We start from the raw sequence: 11,827 nt of genomic DNA, 5'->3' as shown, positions 1-11,827 counted from the left end.
TTATGAAATGTGAGTTCTGGAAAATGTTTTCTCCCTTAACTTTTGAAGAGAATTTCTCTCTGGTCTTATCAAAATGATGTAGCACTTGGGGACAAAGATGCATCCCAGCAAGCCAGTACTGGAGGCAAAGATGGAGAAGACCTCCACAGCCACCATTACCTGGCCTTTGGAGCTATGGTAGACAGGGAGAAAAGTGACCCAGACCCTGCAGAATAGCAGCATGCTGAACGTCATGAATTTGGCTTCATTGAATGTGTCAGGGAGTTTCCTTGTCAAGAAAGCCACAGTGAAGCTCCCCAGGGCCAAGGAACCCAGGTATCATAAGACAGAGTAGAAAGCAGTTACTGAGCCCTTGTTGCACACAATGATGATGTGGCCATACTCAGAGTGTGCATCAATGTCAACAGATGGAGGATATGTTCCCAGCCAGATTGCACAGAGAATAATTTGGATGATGGTGTAGATGGGAATAATGTAGTTAGGTAACTCTGATACCAGGAGCCACTTCATCCTTCTTCCAGGAGTAGTGACTTTGAAAGCCAAAACCACAGTAATTGTCTTGGCCAACACAGTTGAAACAGCCACAGTGAATAAAACTCCATATGTTATTTGATGCAGGATACAGGTAGCTGAGTTGGGATGGCCAATGAAGAGCAAGGAACAGAGAAAACAGAAAATGAGGGAGATGAGCAGGATGTAGCTGAGAGTGAGGTTATTGGCCTTCACAATGGGAGTGTCTTGGTGCTTCACAAAGATCCCAAGAACCAGAACGGTGAATGCAGACAAACCCAAGGCCATACAGGACAGAGTCATCCCCAAGGGGTCATCAAAGGCCAGAAAGGTCACATCTTTGTACAGGCAGTGGTTCTGCTCTGCATTGGCATATTGGTCCTCTGGACACTTCAAACACTGATCCACATCTGAAGCAGAAAGCAAAAGTATTGTTAGTGCAACTTCAGCATTTCTTATGGACAGGCCACGTCAGTGTATTTTGGAAACTTTACAACATCCACATATTTTATTGATAAAGACATAATTGAGCGTTTTCTGAAGAGCAATGCTTCTATTTTATAATTCCTGCCTTCGTCAAGGCCAAACAGAGGTCCTATTGATAAAATCTTTCTGTCTGAATTAGAAGTGATGCCCTTATGAGAGATGGAGACTTGGTCTTATCCAGGATGAAACCTCTTATGGTTTTTTTATTCTCATATGATCACCACCAAACACATGAGTAGCCCCGCAACAGCAAATAGAATTGTGTGTGTGTGTGTGTGTGTGTGTGTAAGTGCATAAGTATGTGAAAGCACTAAAATGAGTGTTTGAAAATAGTAAATGATAAAGAGCTCATGATTGTGCAAGTTTTTGTTGCATGTGATGTATGGGAAATAGAATTGGGAGAGAGAGAGAGAGCTTTTATAATGATGTATGAAATTCTCACAAAAAATTAATTAAATATGATGCCCTTATTTGTGTCTTCATCAGGGAACGGGGACACTAAACAGTTTATAAAATGAAATTATTCTACTAATAAGGTAGAAAACTCTATACATATATAACACCCAGAAGTCTTGTGTCTTATACCACCACTTTGTGAACACAGAGCACTTAATTACTTACCTAATTTCCTTCTATATGAGACCTGTGTGGGGACTTCCCCCTGGGTGTTCTTGGGAATGAGGGATAAGAGATATAGATAGATATATAGAGGGAAGAGAGACATAGAGACAGAAACACAGGATAGCCTCAGAGGAGCCTAGATCCTAATCCACCAACCCATAACTTTATTCTAAAGGCTTTTTATATCAATGCGGGGGGGGGAGGGCAAAAACCAACCCCTTAGTAGATACAACTAAATGTAGACCCTAACAAACACCTAGTACCCAGGCTGGAGGTCCAATCATCCGCTTATGCAGCCCTGCTGGTAAAGCAAGCTCAGATATCATCTGAAAACCTCTGTGGACTCCAACAGACCTGGGTTCTACTAATGTACTCAATGGTGAAGGAGTTATTGGTAAAACAGCATGAACAAGATAACATGAGAACTCCCAAGTGAGAGTGGTAACACAGAAAATTGGAATTGAACAATAATACCCCATTCATAAGTTGTATTTTCCACCACAGCAAGTAAGTGATATATGAATGTAATTGTGCTAAACTGTGGATAATAATGGAGAGCAATGATGTGCTTCCAAGATTTTATGTCATTCCATGAATAAAACCAATCTAGCATTTATTGCCTGCTATGATTACATTTTTTTTGTTTGTTGTTTTTAAGGGCCTGGCAAGATGGCTAAACTGTTAAGAACGTGGTCTGCTCTTACAGGAGGCCTAAGTCCAGTTCCCAGAACACGAGTAGTGCCATATTACTACCAGTAACTCTGGTACAAAGGGCATCAGATGACTCTGGTGGCCTTCACATGGACCTGGCCCTGTGTGGACTTACTACCCTCTACACATGCCTTTTTCAAATATTCATAAAGCTATGTTTTTGTTTATTTTTGGTATTTATTAATATAAATACCCTTTATAGTTATTAACTTAAATCAATTTTATTACAGTCTGTTATTTTTTGCACATGTGTGTGAGTGGTATGTGTGTGTGTGTGTGTGTGTGTGTGTGTGTAGTGAAAGTTGTCAAGATGGCATCTTGTAGTAGTTGGCTCCATCTCATTTCAATGGGCTTCTTGCAATGAGTTCAGGTCATCAGACTTGTGGCAAGAGATTTACCTGCTAACTCTTCTCATTGACCCTAAATATCATTTTTTAAAGATTTAATTGTTTATTATGTATACAGTGCTCAGCCTGAATGTATCCCTGCACACAAGAAGAGGGCAGTGAATTTCATTATAGATAGTTGTAAGCCAGCATGTGGTTTCTGGAAATTGAACACAGGACCTCTAGAAGAGCAACCCATGCCTTTAACTGCTGAGACATCTATCCAACGCCCGAGATGTCTTTTTTAAATGTACTTTGCATTATAGACAATGACTGGCAATAAAAGTCAAAAACAATTCTGGACTCTCCTTTGAATTTGGCCATCTCCAAATCAATAACCACTTGACTTATATGGATTCTGTATGCCAAACTATCATTGGAATCATTGTGGCTTTTTCTTTTCACTACAAAACTATTTTATCTATATTATTGTGACATTCATTGCTACTGTGTACAAAAATCTTAAGTGGGACACTTGTCTTTCTTTACATCAAGTGTCCACACATTTCCCCATTTTTATATGAAATCAAGTACTATTTCGTCTTTAGCTGTTTCTAGTAATTTTACTCACAATTGCTACTCTTTAGTCACCACAACCTACAATGGCATCACTCTCAAAACTCTCTGTGAACCTCCCTCACATGGAAGTAACAGCACTTGCATCATCTCAAAGTTTCCTTACCAGGCTCCCATTGCAGCCTTATGGTACCACCCTGAATTCACATCTTCATGCTGTCTTCCCCGAACACCTGTCAGCTAAATGACAACACAAAATACTTGCCATTCATCAAATGCTGTATAAACAGCATGCCCATCACCATTCAATACTTATTTATCATGATAACACATGGTGACTCAATATCTCTCTTTGTCAGCAATGTTTGTGGGCAGTGGCAAGAACAAGTTGTGTAGGATTCATTACTTCAGTGGCAGGAGATGACTCAACAGTTAAGAGTGCTTACACCTCTACAGAGAACAATGGTTTGGACTCAGCATCCATGTGGAAGCTTATACCTGTCTGTAACTCAAGTTCCAGGGGCTTGTATGCACTATTTTGGCCTCCACAATCTCCTGCACATGAACTCACACAGGAACACATATATACATTCAAGGAGGATAAATGAATAACCAAATATTTACAAAGACTCATGACTCCAATCTAGTCTACCTGTACCTTTACAGGGATATAATCATTGGGACAGATATAGTGTAGAATTCCCTCACAGGACTGTTCGATTTTTCAAAACACTTTCTTTTACAAAATACTACCAGCAATGATTTTACAGTGAGTCAAAGATATATGTGAAGGCACAGGTTATAATGTATAACGACATTACTATTGATCACATAATTGTAAAAAGAAAATTAGGAAAGGAATAGATTTTATTTGTGCTGTAAAAGGGCCACAGAACTTAGTAGGTCCCCAGACCCTCCCTAGTTCAACTGACTCCATGATAAAAAGTGCCACTCAGACTATAAAACTCACCACCTAGCAGCACAACCTGCCAAACTGAAGCAAAGGCCTAATCCATCATAGTCCTTATAGTTCTGAGAAAGCCTCAAAATGTTTTACCTTTGCTTTTTAGCTTCTGTAGATCTGCATTCTGCTCACTGTTCTTGGTAACTGAAGTATGTCAACCCAGAACATGGTTCTTTGGCTTCAAATCTCACCCTGAAAAAGGCTCAGTGCTATGCTGGGGTCCTGCAAATCAACTGTAGTTGACATCCAGATAATAATGACTTTATTTGTCTTAAACCTATATCCAGTGCAGCCCCCTTCCAGGCCCCTTTGAAAGTGTAGTGTGGATAGCAGACACCAGTCAATCTGAAGGATTTCTCCCTGCAGTCAACACTTACTTGTCTCATTGGAAATCTCATTTGCTGGGCAGGGGGTGCAATCAAAACAGCAGCCTACCATTCCTTCTGGATGGAATTTTCTGAATCCAGGATGACAATCAACACTGCACACAGCAGAGGGCATCTGAGGAAAATCGAACAGATGCTGGGCCAGGAGTTTGAAGTTGGAAATTTTGTCTCTGTGTTAAAAACATAATTGATACTTTCTCCTTTTAAAGTGTTTATGAATAAAGCTACTGTGATTATGATGGGGACTTTCAATGAAACTGATCTTCTCTCTTGTGACCTAAAATTCCTCTTTATTCTGCCTAATTCAGATTTAAATTAATATTCAAAATGCAAAATATCCTTTTCTGAACCTGTTCTGTTAGGCCTTCTGACTACCTCCTCTATCTGGATGCCCATATTCCCCCAGCATTTGGTAAAATTTTGGCTGTCATTTTATTGGAAATACCTTTGGTCCTTTTACATGTTGTCCTCCTCTTGTGCCTGTGCTTGATTAATTTGGTCTTTTGTTAATATCCCCTAAGTCTCTTGTGTTTTCTTCATCCTTCCTTATTGTTTTATCTTTGTCATAGTTTGAATTATAATTCACTTGTCTTGTTTCAAGTCTCAATAGCCTGTCTTCAACGTGAGATATTCTCTTAGTAAGACGTTTTATAGGTTTATACAGTTTGTTATTTGAATTGCTGTTTCTTTTATTTTCAGAATGTTAGTGAGAATTCTTCATTGTCATTGTACCTTTATTGAATTTTTGTCACATCTTCACTCTATTCCTTATTATTTGAAGTGTTTGTGATCTAATTGGATTGTCCTTAGAGGTGATTTTTTATTTGCTCTTTGATTTTTTGCACATCTTTACAATTATTCTTTGAAGTCTTTGTTTATTATGTCATTGAGTTCACTGTCACCTAAGCCTATGATTATATCATTTAGAGTCCTGCTACCTCACTGTGTGCAAATTTCATTTCTGCATTACGATTTGCATATCTGCAATATAGCACATATTGCGTTGATTTTAGTCCTGCCTTCCCTTTTGGTTGATGTTTTTGCAATGTTCAAGTTAGGCCTGGTAGAAGCAGGCTTGCGATTTCATTGCTCCCCTATGATCTAGTGGAACAGACCAGTAGCTAAAAATTCATCCCATTTGCTCTGTTCTCTGGGCATAATTTTCTCATCACTGTGAAAATAGAATGTTAACTCTTGATTCAATTCTATTTCAGCAACTTGAAATTATCACTTCAAATTAAGTTTGCACACTGTCTGGAAGAAAACCCCTTTCAAATCCAACACACAACATTGTAGTAGGCAATGTAGTTCAGATACTATAAAACCAGACACATCAAAATCAATACCTACAATATATCTGGGGACACATAATGGGATATTTTATTTACAAATTTTCTCAAAGCCAAATCATGATGACTATGAGTGCCTCTCCAACCAGATAAGGAAACAATACAAATCTTTTTTTTTTAATTTCATTGTTTATTCCTTTGTTTGTTTGAATGAGTTATGCAAGAACTAAGATGCAAAGAAATGCTCTTCTAATGAAGGATTCCTTTAGAAGTTATGATTCAGGGCTGCAGAGGTGGCTCAGCAGTCTATCACACTTGCTGTTCAATCCACCCACTCCTACACATAGGCTCAAATTTGTATTCCATTCCTCGATAACTTAATCCCTCTCCAGGCATACTTAGCTTCCTCATACTCAAATGGAACACCGATATATATAAGCAAAACATCCATATACAAAAAATAGTTTCAAAAACAAGTTATAATTAATAAAATATCTAAGGTGGCCCATGAAAATGTGATGTGTTGTTAGAGAAGTGGGGAATCTAGGACCTCCTGGTCAAAGTGCTTGATTAAAATTATAGAATGTAAATTAATGACTTGCATATCTGTTCCTATTTCCAAATCTTTCCTTACAATTAGTTTCAGTCTTTTCAGCAGGCACATTAGAGATTCAACATGAGAGAAGAAAAGAAACGTGCAGCAATCAGAATGGTACCAAGAGAATATTGATAACTTTACTGGGAATAATATCAAACATTGGTCATATCTAGTTTTATATTTATTTATAATTAAAACTGTATCATATGTGTGGCTTAGATTTTCAAAAAAATATTTAAAAATCATGTTTTTAAAAACTGAAGTGAAGAAACATCATATAGAAGTTTAAAATTGAGTCTTTACATGACTATCCTAATTTCACTAAGTCACAGGGAAACCCAAATGGCCCCACTTGACACTGGTTACAGCTGTGAGGTGTACAACAGTACATTTTGGTCAGACCCACGTGTCTACTTCCTGTGGCCCACTCTATCATATCTTCATATAAATGGAGCTGTTCACCATGTGGAAAATATGGCTTAAACTCTCCTATTTTCACCTTAAGTCCAACATCATGGAGGAAATTAGAAATGTGGTAAATGCCATACTCGGCTTGCAGACTTTTCTTTCTGATTCATATTTATTACATCTCCAACAGGATTAATAAAGTGCATATTCTTCAGAAATAGGTGAAACTGAAAGATAGGCAACATTTTTTAATATATATTCCCTTATTATAAGTCTGAAAATCTGTTCTGATTTCATCCCAAGGCAACTTTATTGAAGGTACTCAAAGGAAAAACTCAATGAAAGCATGTGAATACATGAAATCATTCTGTTCATATGATTTTAGTTCTCTCAGCAGAAGCAATTAAACACAGACACAGACATATACACAACCCCAAAATATAAATATGCATCATACACACACACACACACACACACACACACACACACACACACAATTCCATGCAGATACCCATGCACACATAATACAACCACACTCATTCAAACACATAGACACTAACACACACTTACAGATAGACCTAAGCAGTCAGATACAGACACAGATACAGAGACACACAGGCACATAAAGACACAAAACACACACAGAGAAACACACTGATAAAAACATTCACAAAGAGACATACGTACACACAACAAATATATATGCTCATATACACAGTTACTCACAAACACAGGAGAGAGTCATTTATACATACACAGAAGCACATCTATACACACATACAAAGGCACAGAAATGCATTTAGACACCCACAAAGACACAAACACATACATAGAAACAAACACAAAGACATAAAGATAATCAGACAAAAACATACTTACACACAGGCACACAAGTAGGTATTGAACTGAATCTCAGCACTATTTCCTGTGATATTGCTCTCAGAGAATCAAGAGGGATAAGGTCCCCAGATAGTACAGTGGGGTCAGAATCACGTGAGTACACTTATGCAAACCATCCCTATAGTGAACACCACATATAAGACAAATATTGGTTTCAGCAAGTGAGAAACTCTTAAAGAATATAGCATTGATGACACCAAGTACCATCCATTAGAAGATACAGTACCTGTGAGCAGTCAGAATCTAGTGCTCTCACAGTGTTGATTGACTGGTTTTCTATGTGTTGAAGAAGTATTTCACAGAGAGCATGGGCCATAGCATACACAGCATTGTACATATCATAAGAATCATCACTAAAGGCCGTGTCAAAAGTCTGTAGCATTAACTATTCCAGTGAGACATTAGATGAGCAGTTCTCCAATGTTTTACAGTTAGATGCTGAGGCTTCACAGCTAAAGTACATCCACCCCAGTCCTGCCAGGAATATATCTGTGTATTTGGAAGGATTCATTGTATGAACAAAATTTTTAAAACCAGAAATCTCAGCATGGTGGTGTGCAAAAGCAAGAGTCCCATGGAATGAGTCAAGGGTGAAGTCTCTCTTACTTGTAATGAAATCCCACTGTGAGGTGGTGACCCATATTCTCTGTATACCCTGTGATATCCACATTCTAAAGCACACAGCTAGAGTACTGTCTGTGTCACCATAAATGATAACAACATTTGTGGATGATGTCTCAGTTTGGTTGTTATACACTTCAGGTCTTGACATGTATAACTCCATGATGACTGGGATCATGATCACAAAGGCTAAGCAGCCTCTTTGGACTTCACTCTCTATTCTCAGATCTGAGAGAAATTGGTGACCCTGGTCATCATCTGAGATGGTCAGTTCCAGTTCCAGTTGAAGTGAATTATCAAAGAGACCATGGCCAGGGCCAGAGCTGTGTCCTTGAGGGCCACCTGATACAGATTGGGAAATTGTTCACGATCACTCAGGATAGAATGGAAAGGTCCATAGATGAGCTGAAGAACATAAAACATAGGGAGCAGCATGAGGTAGAGGATTGTCAGAAATCTCAATGGAAGCTTTGAAGCGTATGAAACACCAGTTTGAAATGACAGGAAGACAATTTTCCCTATTACTACAGTTACACTACATTGGTGGAAACCTGAAAAAAAAATCAAATTTCTATAATTTGTTCAAGGAAAATCACCTTGACTGCTAGTTCCTCTTTTCATCTATATATCAACTAATGAATTGTGAATACTCCATTGAGGGCCTGATAAATCACACTTGAAACTCATTTACATGAATTTGAAGCCAATCTCCCCCTCATATCCTCTTTAGCATCAGGCTATCTCAACTAAGGAGAAAAATTCCATTCTTTACCACCCAAACAGCCTCACCTGTAGATATTTGGAGATCTTTAGAATTGGAGTCACCTTTAGAGATGTTGATAATATTGGTCCTGTAATTGCTACTACACATTTGGTCAGATCTTCACAGATGTAGTGAAGGAGAGAAATATGCATTGCTGCAATATCATCTATGAAAAATCAAAGTACCTGTTTATCACCATAATTGTTATGGGTGAAGTAAAATTTGAGCGACACATTTGGTAGAATATATAGACTCCTGTTGATTTCTTCCACAGCAAAAGCAAAAGGCAGAATAAACTGGTAGTTTGGAGTTGGTATTCTGAAAAAAAATGTGCACAGGGTTCAGTATGAGTAAGGCTGTATAGATGAATTCTTTGTAATTAATACAAGGACTATCATTCATTTCATGTCTTTCCAGATATAGTTGACAAATCCCCCACTGTTGTAAGGTTGGAAAAACAGGAGATTCTTGGGAGCTTGAAAAAAACTAAAAAGTTAATGGGAGTGGTTGTCACTAAAATAAGAAATGTGTTATTGTCCACTTTGAAAGAGACTTTCACCTTGGCTATATGAGTGCTGGACATGCATTTGGTAAAAGATATGTGTGTGTGTGTGTGTGTGTGTGTGTGTGTGTGTGTGTGTGTGTGTGTGTGTATCTGCAGAGGACTAGAGAATGCTGTTCTCATGGGGGCAGGAGAAGAAGCTGGATCCTTCAGGGCTGGAATTTTAAGTGGTTTTAAGGTTCCTGCCTACATGGATGGTTGAAACTGAACTCAGGTTCTTTGATAGCACAGCAAGTGTTCTTAACTGCTGACCTGTGTCTACAGCCACAGTGTATTAATCCTTTCTATATTCTAGATATTCTTCAGTCTCATATAGACAGTAGATATTTTTCCATCTGTTTGAAGGCTGCCTCTTACCCAGTTCATAACTTTTTTGATTGCAGACAAAGTTAATTTTATGCAATCACAGATGTTAATTTGTGGTCTTATTTTCTGAATTATTCAATATCTTTAAATGTTTTATCCTTGTTGTCTTTATCAGTTTCATGGATTCAGGACATACACTAAAATCTTTGATCCATTTGGACTTGATTTAGGAACAGGACAATGGCTGGGATATACTTCTTTTCGACCTCTGTATGGCAGGTTTTCCACCAGCATTTCTTGAGCAGACTGTCTCTACCCCACTTTATATATTGGGGGATTGCTTACTACTAAACTGTATTTTTTTTCCTAGAGTGTATTTTGGTAATGTCTTTCTCCTCTCCTAATTTTTTCTGGGTCCTCCCCAACTCCTTACCCACCTATGTCTATATTATTTTTCTCTCTATTTCTCTTTATAAACAAAAAAGAATAGAATAAAAATGCATAAAAACACAAAAGAGTTTGGGGATTTATCTCAATGGTAGAGCTCTAAGCAAGTGCAAGGCCCTGGGTTCAGTCCTCAGCTCTGCAAAAAAAAAAAAAAAACACAAAAATGAAAATCAAAATAAACATCAAAAAACAAATGGACATCTGTTTCCATAAATTGCTTGATGAAGGCTCTCTTAAAACAATTGAACTAGACATCAGTTTATGAGGATAGCAGAATAATATCAATAATTCATTGACTTTTTTGGCATAAATGTTTGGTTCTATCCTAGGTCTCTGGGATATCCCACTTCTGAGTCCTGGCTCACATGGGGGAACTCCCTCTCAGCGTATGGGTCTCCAGCTGTGCCAGTCATTGGGTAGTAACTCTCACAATTTCTGCACCATGTTTTCCCCAACATATCTTGTAGGAGGGACAAATTGTAACAGCCAAACATTAGCAGAGCATGGGGAATCCTGCAGAAGGTCGAGGGGAAGGATTGTAGTACTCAGTGATGTCAAGGATACCAGAAGAAAACCAACAGAATCAACTAACCTGGGCTTAGAAGGTCTCACAGAGATTGAACGGACAACCAGGGAGCCTGCATGGGACTGACCGAGACTCTCTGCCTATAGGTTACAATTGTGTAACTTGGTCTTCATGTAGGACTCCTAGCAGTGAGAGTGTGGGCAGATATCTCTGACTTTGTGTCCTGCGATAATGACACTTTCCTCCTGCTGGATCCAACCTTGGTGGATGAGGGGTGCCAGGTCTCACTGCAGCTTGATAAACCATGGATCAGGATATTCATGGGATGCCTGCCTATACCTAAACATAAACAGTAGAAGGAGAGTGAATGGTGAGGCCTGGGAGAATAAAGGAAGGGGAATTGGGAAAATGGAATGGAAGGGAAGTTTTGGGTAAAAAGTAAAATCAAGAAAATAAATAAATAAAAATATAATAAGAAATATAAAAAAGAAACAGACAAAAAAAGCACAAGGGAGGCAAAATAAGACAAAAAATCTACAAAAATACCATTCTGTTCATTTTTTGTTATCAAACTACTCTTGTGCATGGGACTGGTCCTAAAGTGTGTCTAATAATAATCTCAATGAGACTCCAGTGGAGAAAAGAGATTTTTTTCCTTTCAAAGCAGGTAGGAGAATAAAGATGGAAGAAAGAAAAAACACAATAATAAAGAGCACATAGAATGATGAGCCCGGGTGTGTAAAGTTATTATAGATATGTTTCACACTTCCCTAGCTCTTGAGAAGCAGTTTCTCAGAAGTCCGTGGATAGGGGCTGGGGATTGGCAT

General features: G+C 38.3%; 1 pseudogene; it reads right to left on the bottom strand.

Annotated features, from left to right (window-relative positions):
* On the bottom strand, positions 1–8,798 carry LOC114688518 (annotated as a pseudogene).
* Between the last annotated feature and the right edge of the window lie 3,029 nt (positions 8,799–11,827).

The sequence above is a fragment of the Peromyscus leucopus genome, chromosome 1 (assembly GCF_004664715.2).
Source record: "Peromyscus leucopus breed LL Stock chromosome 1, UCI_PerLeu_2.1, whole genome shotgun sequence".
NCBI lineage: Eukaryota > Metazoa > Chordata > Mammalia > Rodentia > Cricetidae > Peromyscus > Peromyscus leucopus.
Note: the sequence above shows the minus strand (reverse complement) of the source record. Positions and strands in the feature narration are given on the sequence as shown.